This window comes from Aythya ferina (assembly GCF_964211825.1).
Source record: "Aythya ferina genome assembly, chromosome: 20".
NCBI lineage: Eukaryota > Metazoa > Chordata > Aves > Anseriformes > Anatidae > Aythya > Aythya ferina.
The window spans coordinates 8,719,710-8,729,820 of record NC_140318.1 but is presented as its reverse complement, the minus strand read 5'-3'; the positions used below and the strand labels follow the sequence as shown (position 1 = coordinate 8,729,820).

Sequence of the window (10,111 nt, the reverse complement as noted above, 5' to 3'; positions counted from 1 at the left end):
ACCCTCATCCAGGAGCAGGTATCAGACAGCCTCATTATCTATGAATCAACAGCCTCTGGTGATCTCATAACAGATGTATAAAAGTGCAAATTTTAGCATTTTTCAAACCTCAGGTCGCTTCAGACCTAGAAAATTTGTTTCTGCCACCCACAATGGAGCTGGAAGAGATTTTCCACGGAGTCTCCCACATCCACGGAGCTCTTGGCCCCTGCTCTTCATGCAGCAGATGCCTCTTTGGTGGGAATAATCTCATTATAGTATCACCCCCACTTGTCGTCGACAGAGAGCTTTTTGTAATCTCTTTGGACAATCCTGAGGTTGAGGCTCAGATACTCCTTTAAGAATTGGTGTAGTTTGCTGAGTGTCAATAGCTTTGTACCCTCAGCTGTTGTAAGTTAGTGCACCTCCATAAAAGCCAGTGGGTCTACATTAATTGATATCAACTGGGCTTATGATAGAGTTTCCATTTCTGCAGCAGCCTGCTTCCCTAGACATGAGGGGACAGGCAGTTTCACAGGGTGGGTGTGAGGGAAGGAGGTGAACGGTAGCTAAATGAGTTTTAAAAGGTATGTGTGCAAAATAACTTCCTCAGCTGGTTCTTTTTTAAGAGACTTTTATGAAGAGAGGCCACATGAGGAGATCATGGTGTGGTTGCAGGACAGGACTAGGAGGTCTGTTGTGCAGGCTGTGCTGTTCATCCCATGAGGAAGGAGAATTTGCTTTCCTGCATTGTTTTCTCTCTCCTGCCAGCTCTGCGTATGCTTTCTTTCACACATGCTGCAAGCTGGTGCTGTGTGGAGGACCACACTGTGTTTTTGTGAAGAGCAAGACAACAATTGCCACGAAGTGCAAAGTTTTACTCCAGGCTGGGAGACAGAATCTGACCCGTCATTTCCAGGGAAAAGGGGAAAAGGAATAACTTACATTATGATTCAGACTGCTCTCACACTTTTTCCTCTTACATCATATCCTAGGCAAATTAAATAATCATTTTAGAGGTGACACTAGGTGATTCAGTTGACTTTAAGAAGCAGTTTCATCCCCAAGAGAGAAATGAGGGTAGGACACTGCAAAGCCATGTAATCTAAAGGGCACATTTTTCAAATGCCTCCTGATGCAATGGCTGTTTTCAGTGAGACTTTAGTCCAGCTCCAGTGTTTAGTTGTATCTGCACAGCTGCATTAAGTCCCATGGGGATGGAATCCAGGAGCACCAGCTAGCTGCAGGCTGCAGACCTCCAGGAAATGCCTCCGTTATTCCAGCAGTGTGTGAGTGGGAAGGCGCGACCTGCTTTTTGGGGTAACTCTTCTTACCAAAGCTGAATTAACTGCGGTGCTGATCACCTGTGTTAACCACACAATGAAGATATGTCTGTGCAGATGAGGGGGAAAGTATTTTTATTTTTGTATTCCTGATTCAAAACAAATATCTGAAAGATCCTTAAAGGTCACGTGGTGACCTAGAGGCTCCTTCATGGCTTCTACAGGCCTTCCTTGTCACCACTGGCTGGCAGACCACTCTGCCAGACCTGGACTTGGATGAGGTGTCTGTATCAAAATATTTCTGTTGAATACGGCTAACTTCCCATGTGTTTTATGTTGCACTGCACTCCTATGCCACTTTCACAAACTTTTTAGGATATTTGCACCAACAGTGAGTTTCATATTTGCTTCTGGTTCCTGAAGGAAAGCGGTGAATACAATCCTCATCATTCAGCACAGTCTTTTTCATTGTCTGCTGTTGAGGACCACATTTGATATCTTACCATGTTTACTTTTTGCCATATTGGTTGCAACCACTCAGGAAGCTGTTGGGAATGCCTGAAACCACTGTGTCTGCATTACAGCTACAAATCTTTTTTTGAAAGTCTCTTACCAGTCCTCATTTGCATCTAACCATGTATCCACAGGATGCTGCCCACACAGAAGTTTTGCAGTGCCCGTGGATGCTCCTGCTGTGCTTTGGTCTGCTCCAGCCACTGCTGGCAGCCGGTTCTGCACAGAGGGTGATCAGCAGGGATTTGAAGGGTTGGTTTTGGTGACCAGTGGCTGGAGCCAGCAGTGAAGAGCAGACAGAGGTTAACGCTCCAGCTGTGTTCAGTAATGCGGGACCATCCTTCCTGAGCTAGCTCTTGGTGGATATATGCCAAAATCTCTCCCTGAAGTTCACCGGTGGAATTGGAAAATTTTGTGGGTAAAGAGCAAGTTTCTGTCGTTTTAGCCAGCAGGCCCAAGGTGCTAGTCATCCTCCTCTATGTGACCTGTGAAAAGAGAGGATCTTCCACTGCAAGTCACTCACTTCTGGGGGTGCTCTTTGAAACCCTTAGCAATAAATATGGTTTGAAGCAATAAGCAAACAGATAACTCTATGCAGCCAGGATTTCATAGACATTTAAATGAGCTAAAAATATCCCATTAGGCTTAACTGACATCCCTGAATTCCAGTGATTTTCTGAGCTTAATTTCCTTAAACTCAATGAAATGCTTGGTCTTGATGATGCAGGGAGGTCAAAACCTCAACTCATGACACTCTGCAGGCATCGGTTCCAGCCGTGTGGAGCATGCCTTCTGTTCCAAAGCATGGTTAGCATTTACTTGAATGCTCATGAAAAGAGATACACCTGCTTTTCCTGGACTCCTCTCAGTGACTCGGCACTTACATGACAATACATCTTCCATCTGCTGACTTCTGGTTCAAGTTTGTTTCTCTTCTTCAAGGTCTCTGTTTTAAATTCACAGAAACAAAGAAAGATCTGCTTCATAACAAAAATTTCAGTAAATGATTCTGAGGAAGGAAAAAGTTAAAGAAATTCCACAGAAATTGCTCCGTTGTACCCAGCAAGGAGTGCTGCATATAGCCAGCCTTCATCTCTGGGCCCACACTGATATGCATTGCTGTGCTGAAGTCAAGACAAAGTAAATTAATCAATTCTAAAGTAAATTAATTTATCTGCTGCTCTGAATTACTTGTTTTGTTTTAGGAAATATGACAGCATTATCCAAAAATGTTCTCTGAATTGATTACAGAGATGAGTTGCTGGAAGGCATCAAACATTTACGGCTCCAGAGGGAGAGAGTTTATGCATGACAAGAAACTGTAAACTCTTCAGGTATTGCATACTTCTAAGAGAGAAGGCAAGCATTTATGATGTCTAAACAATTTGAACAAACAGGAATTTGTACAGGAAGAACATGATGGACCAGGTCTTTGCCTGGCGTAAAGCAATGCTGCTTTACTGACTTCTTAGTGCAAGCTGGTTTGTGGTAGCTGAGGGGGCTAGCTCAAGGGCAATCGGTGAACAGACTGTAGCAGGCACACGGATTTGGTCTAGAAAAACAAGCTCTGTGTTTATACAAATCTTTTGCAAATGTTGAGCATTTTGAAGAGAGAAAATGATTCTGGAAAACTCAAGATCATTTTTTATTATTTACTTTTTTACTTCTTCATGTGTCCAAATAGGCTGATTGATTCCTGCATATAACTGAAATTGCCCTAACTGTAGCAGTGGGAAGGACCTGGATGTCAGAGGTACCTGCAAGAGTACTAAAAGGGCATCATCAATCAAATCAGCCAGTTATGGCAAAATGAACAACATGGAAAAAGCATCAAATGAATTTAAAAGTAGTTGGCTCTGATTTTGAGAATATTTTGTGCTAGATAACTTCCCCCAGTAGATGTCCAAATATACTTGGATCTAAAGTGTTCCTAGATACTAGCCAAGCTGCCACAATCTCTTTTAGTTTCCATGATCCATCTTCTTTGCAGCTAATCTGTATTTCTTACTTTATTGACAGCTCCGCCACCTTTGGACTTGAAGTCTGTGGTTAGCATGTGTGCACATTTTTAACTTTCAGCAAAAGCACTGGGACTTGATATAAAGCAGGAGGAGACACATTTAATAAGATGCTTAATTGAGGTCTGTCCCTGTCAAGGCAATGTGAAAACAGATGCTAAGATTCCTCTGTTCCTTTCTAAAATCTTGAATTGTGTCAGATTAGCCAGGAAACATTCTTTTTCTTTCAGTTAAAAAAAAAAAAAAAAAAAAAGATTAAAAGATGACTCGATTAGCTAATTGGTGATGAAAATAGAGATAGGGTTAAGTAATAAAACATAGTGGAATCTTTCAAATGTGAATTAAATGTATAAAATGGGAGGTTATCTCTTCAGTAACTTAAAATAGTCTGGTACCTACAGCTTCCTCTCTTCTCTGTGTGGAAACCTAGTCCAAGGTTAAAGGTAGCCAAGTGTAATTTGGCCTATCGTAGACATTTTTCTATAACTCAGCTAGACTCCAAATGTCATGAATGTTTCATGTGTAGACAAATCAAGATCTCATAGCCAAGACAGTGCTGACTGCTTAATGGTCTTATTAAACTTATCTGCCCTGTCACTTGTCTGTCACCCTGTCCCTGGTGTGGAAATATTATATAAAAGTAGGTTTTGTTTTATGGTGTTGCTGGAATTTGGGCTATGAAATGTTGCAAGTCACATTGTGTTTGCACATGATTCAAGAGTCCAGGGGATCTGAAAAACTCATTGAGCTCTCCCTGTTTGGAAGGTTTTAAAACTCACTTGGCGTTTCCCTGTTTGGAAGATTTTTAAGTCTCTGTAAACTAAGCACAGACTGAGAGATTGTTCCCCAGGGTCTTTCTTTCACTCCTTGCTCAATCTGTCCCGCTAGCTGATGAAGGTGTTCACCTCTTCTGAGGTCAGGAGAGATGCTAGGTTGGGGTCCTGGGGGTCATCTGCAAACTGCAGCAGGATTCTTTGTGCAGGAAGTGTAAATCAAATGATTACAGTGGTAACATGGCCTTCTGCCCCGGAGCAACTTATCAAATCTCTGTATTTAGCCATTTCCTAGCAAAATGTCACTGAAAAGTCAGAAGGTCTGTGGGCAAATGCATTTCATTGCTGCAGAGGAACGTGGACTTGAGGTAAGTTCGCTGTCTCTGGGGATGCCAAGTCAAAGTCCATATTCTTCTCTGTCACTCACAGCTAGTGCTGAGGGCTCAGCCTAACCCCTACAAGCATGCTGTCTCGTCAGTCTGGCAAAGCACAGGACTGGCAAGGTCCAGCTGGTCCTTGAGTCTCTGTAAACCACAAAATACCTCCCAAAGCCATGAAACATAAATCACATTGTTAAAGGCCAACAGTTATAACCAGAACACGGCATAGGAGAGAGCACAAAGGTCTTAACGCCGCGTCAAGGAATTTGTCAGATAAAACTTGCAAGTAACCCCAAGGCACGGCTATATCCCATGCCACTGAGGAGAGTAAAAGCACCCTAGTACTCCCTCCTTAATAATCTCACTTCAAAAATCTCACAAAATTCCCTCCTTCCTCCCACTCTGGTTGTAGGCTTAATAAACTGGGCAGCTCCGGGATGTGACCGAGGCCAGGATTACCGGTGTATCTTCTGCATGGCCTGTCTCTGGGTATTGCTAGCTCCAGCACTGCAGAGGAAGGGCAAGTTCTGTATAAAGCAGCAGGTACAGAAGGGAAATGCTTCCTAGCTACGCTGTATGCCTAACACAAGTACAAGAGCGCGAGGTTCATGCTGTGTAAGCTCGGTGGACACAAACCCGTCTCACCTCCAAGGAAGTATACAGGCGGTGCTGCGCTTGTTACAGAATTTGAAGCATCATCAGAGTTCAGATCTGAACACAAAACTCCCTGCAGTCTTTTTTGTGCTTTTACATTTAAAAGCTTTCAGCACTTAGAGAAAAATGAACCAGACGCCTGATTCTGGTGCTTCTCAGTTACTGGGTTCCTTCCCAGCATGACAGCCCGTCCTTCAGCTGCCATGTAAGTCACTCCTTCAGCACAGTGGTTTCAATTCACACTTCTGTCACTGTAGAAATGTAGAAAAGCATTCAAACCTCGTTGCAATGATTTGTTTTCCTCATTCAGTTTTCTTACACTGGTTATATTGGTGCCAAGCAGGACCAACCCTTCAGATGCTTTATTTAAAAATCTTTTTATTGTGCCTGTCAGGTGCCCTCTCTGGGGCTGACCACCACGCACTGCCCATGCCCAGGGCTGGCGAAGTGCTCTGAGAAAGTGCTCCTGCCTCTCCCCACTCCCCGCACTGCCTTTTGTGGTTCGCTATTTAGAGATCCGGGGAGAAGAACAGATGGAATAAATCGTCTGGTGGTAGCTGTGTGACTGAACCACTTCTGGGAAGCGTTACATCTCTCTTTCTGTCGGATTTATGTGAGAGATGCCCACAAGTCACTCTGTGTCAGGAGTGTCAGGAACAATTTGCTTTGCAGAGCGCTGTAAATCTCTGGGTCTGTTCTGCTTCCGGGAAGGCTCCCCAGCAGGGCTGCCTGCAGCGGGAATTTCCAGCCAGCCTGGGGCTCTCCTCGAAACCAGCATCCGTGTTGTTAGAGCTCACAGGAATGTGGCCAAAACCACCATCTATATATCACCTCTGCGGATGTGGCATATAAGCAGGGGGAAAGGCAGAGGCACGCATTGAACCGTACAAGTACCATTTTGTTTTCCCTTCTCCTCTTCCACTCTCCTCCCCACTCCTCCTTTCAACCCCCTGCTTTTTTTTTTTTTTTTTTTTTTCAGTAGCTGATGGGGGTGGTAAAATTCCAGGGGGCCAAGACAAACTATTAAACGTTGTGATTTCTAATGGTTCCTCTTGAAAATTGCTGACAGATGCTAGTCCTGAGATCAGAACAGCAGAGGCTGCCAGCGTGAGGCTCAGGGCCAGCCATTGATTCCCTTTTTTAATAGTGAAATCTAAATCTATGGTTGCTCTCCAGGCAGAAGCTATATGCCACTTTTCTCAAAGCTTCTTCTTGTCCTCTTATCTTCCTCTTTATTCCTATTCCCTTACTCACTTTGCCAGACTTTATCCTCTGTCCTCCATTTCGTAACTTTAACTCATACATTGTCTGTCTTCTTTTCTACCTTTCTTCTTTCCCTGCTTCTTTTTGCTGTCTAGCTACTGGACTCTATGGATGTTTGCCCAGCTACAAGTTAGAAAAGGAAAAGTGCAGGAATTTGACTGATGCAGCAAGTTTCTCTTCTTCTTGGAACCTTTAATTCAGAAGAAAGCCTATTTGTGTCTCAGAGCAAGAGATGGATAGACCAACTGAAGGAGCTGGGGCAAGGGCTCATACGGTGTTGAGGTCAGTCAGGGTCTTGCAGGAGACGAAGGTAAGCTGCCAGCTCAGGGAAGGAACAGGCTTTGATTCCAGCCAGACGTGTACTGTCTTTGTGCACTCTGTGGCTGAGCTATTGTCGCATCCCCAATGTGCCTTGGCACCTGGCATGGCAGTCTGGGCTCTTTCCTCACTTAACACCAACTCCTTGTCACAGAATATGCCTAACTGGAAGTTTTGCAAAGGAGAAGATTGGCCATGTTTTCGGTTTTGCTGGTGGAGCTTGAAAAACCAGTGACAGAGTCCTAAAATTGTCATGAGTTTAAGGAACACTGTCAGGCCCCAGGGTGGGCAGGAGGGGAAGTATTTGTCCCTAGGAAGGGTCATGAAATTTGGATGGAATTGGAAATGCTGTTCTCCCAGGCGTAAATTTCTGCCAGCCTGCAGGGCTGAGTCACTCATTTGCCTTTCTAAGGCAAATTTGCTAAGAAGCGTGAGGAGGAGTACATGGGAGTTGGGTCTGAGGTCCTGCCTTTCAAGAAAGTACTCGTGCAGAGCTGGGTGACCAAATCTGCTGTCTTTGGTTACTTCACTTCCATTGTGCTTCAGCAACAAGTTATGGGTTAGGATATTTTCACTGGGCCTTGCAGAAAACAACACTAGAAAGACAGTGCAGCAAAGAGCAGGTTACCGGATAGGCTGTGCAGTAGTTGTGCCCTGGGGCTTTCAGCTTTGGCTGCCCTGATCTAGTGCTGGCAACAGTCCAATAGACAAATGGGAGACTGGACTAGGTACCCCAGAAATCATTTCCAAACACCACTTCTGTGATGCTCAGATGCCAGTTGGTGAGGGCAGGATGTAAACACAAGCAGGCAGAGCTCTTTCCCTGAAAATATTCACTACTGAGATGCACAATTGAGGCACATCCCTGTTCCAGCAGCCAAATCGTAAAAATAGTGATATTTATCTGTTATCATATTAATATTATAATAATTTATCCTTATCTTTTATCTTCATCAGCACTGTCAAAAAACCTCAAGACAGCGTCATGGAGTTGCTTTGGACCAGAAAGTGTGACCCAGTCAGGTCTGTGCTGCTTAACCAAGCCTCTCTTTCACCAGTGCAGCAGTCCATGCACGGAAAGCCATTACAATTCTTTTCCTTTCAGCAAGGTGTTCTGTTTTATCACCTCATGCTTATCCAACAAGCAACTGCCAGAGACTGAGATCTGACAGAGATGTGAATCCCCAGCTTCCTGGCTGGCAGCATTAATGGCCATGCTTGCAGAGTGTTTTGCTGTCTTAATAGCAGCTGTCATCACTGCTATGGGAATGCCTCTCACTCTGACCAGCAGCCACGGAAGATTAATGTGTGTGATCCTAGAGGAATTGTTTCTTCTGGCTGCTGATGTGACACAATTAGCACCTTCATCTCTAAGCTGGTACTTTGTTCCTTGTTAATGAAATGATTGTTGAGGATTTCCTTCCAGAGAGTTGGGGGAGTGCCATGTCAGAGAGGCAGTGATGATGAATCCGCTGAACAGAGGCACAGCTTGGGAGTGGTGCAGAGATTGTATTGCTCGTGTCACCACCTCATTACTGTTGTTGGTTTTTATGGCACCATAAACATTCGCCTGCACCGTTTCCCTCCCATTGCAGACAGTGACACGATGGAGCTATCAGCGCCTACAAGGAGGCACTCAACATGTTGCAGGAGTGAGCTTGGTGCCTATACAAAGGACAGTGTATAAACAGCCAAGGAGAAGTTGGAGCACAGGCATCTGTAGGACAAACTAGGCATCCTCTCCTGAGGCTGAGGGGTTACAACATTTCAAAAGAAAACCTCATCTCCAAAATGGAGCCATACAGCACTAATGTTCTTTTGTCATACTATGATTTCAAAGTGTAAGAAGTAGCCACACTCTGTGATGTCTCCTGTTGTTGTGAAGTAAGGAAATATACCACCTTCACAGTTGTATCTACACCACCACTAGTGTGCAAGGCAAGTTCTGCAATTTTCATCAGGGAAATTGTGCAAAGTGAAGCCTTGAAGCGTGTGGACGTTCCCATAACTGGTTAACAGAAGAAATTCAAGCAACTGACTCACTGACCTGCATTCATTTTCACTGCGGTCTTCAAACCCTAGACAGCAGGGGAGAGCGTGCTCAAAGCTGCAGTCATTTCTGAACCGTGAGCTATCTCCAGTGCAGCGTAGTCCTCTCCCAGCTTCGTGGGGACCATGCTCATTTGGTCACATAATGCAAAAAAGCAGGAACCATGATACACGCTCTAGGTGAGTGTTTGCTCTTCAGTGTTCTGCTTGTCTGTAGCAGCTATGGGTATGGTGTTGTGCTCTATCTTCTGTAGAAGATTTAAACTGTTTGAGATCACAGTGCAGACTGGCAGTGACAGATATTTCATTCAGGAACAAGGAATTACATTGCCTTAACCTACAGGCACCTAACCACAGATGGGCAATTAATACCTAATGTCAGAAATATGATTTGAGTCTTCCAGCTCTTAAAATCCAACTGCTACTCAGAGAGTGAAAGCACGAGACTTGCCTGTAAGAACTGATGAAAAACTATTAGTCAGGTCATTCAATTCAGTAAAGAACAGCAGTGAAATACCACATATATACAAAGAAACTCATTACACTGTTTAACATTCTTGGCACAATACAGGGCATTTCTAATTGTGTTTTTCCTTGCCGAGTGCACTGCCAAATAGTAACAAAGAAAAAATGTTGAGGAAATAAAGTATATATGTATATATATGGGTATATATTTCTGTAAATGCCTGTATTATAATTGCTATTTATTATTTATAGTGTAGAAACACCCAGATCCCATCAGAAATTGGAACTCTGTTTTTTTAGGCACTGTACCCACTCAGAGTGTCTAATACAGCCTTTGTCTCAACATGCAACTTTAAATAAACAAGAGAGCCTTAAGACGTGGAGTGTGCTTTAAAGGGAAGAATGAGCATCACCCG

The 10,111-nt window shown here is 43.9% G+C and overlaps 1 long non-coding RNA gene across 1 annotated transcript; it reads left to right on the top strand.

Moving 5' to 3' along the window:
- Positions 1–436: 436 nt before the first annotated feature.
- Positions 437–9,029, top strand: LOC311421898. The gene is made up of 3 exons (XR_014685102.1): positions 437–518; positions 8,139–8,204; positions 8,287–9,029. It is a non-coding gene; the product is annotated as an uncharacterized lncRNA (long non-coding RNA).
- Positions 9,030–10,111: the final 1,082 nt, after the last annotated feature.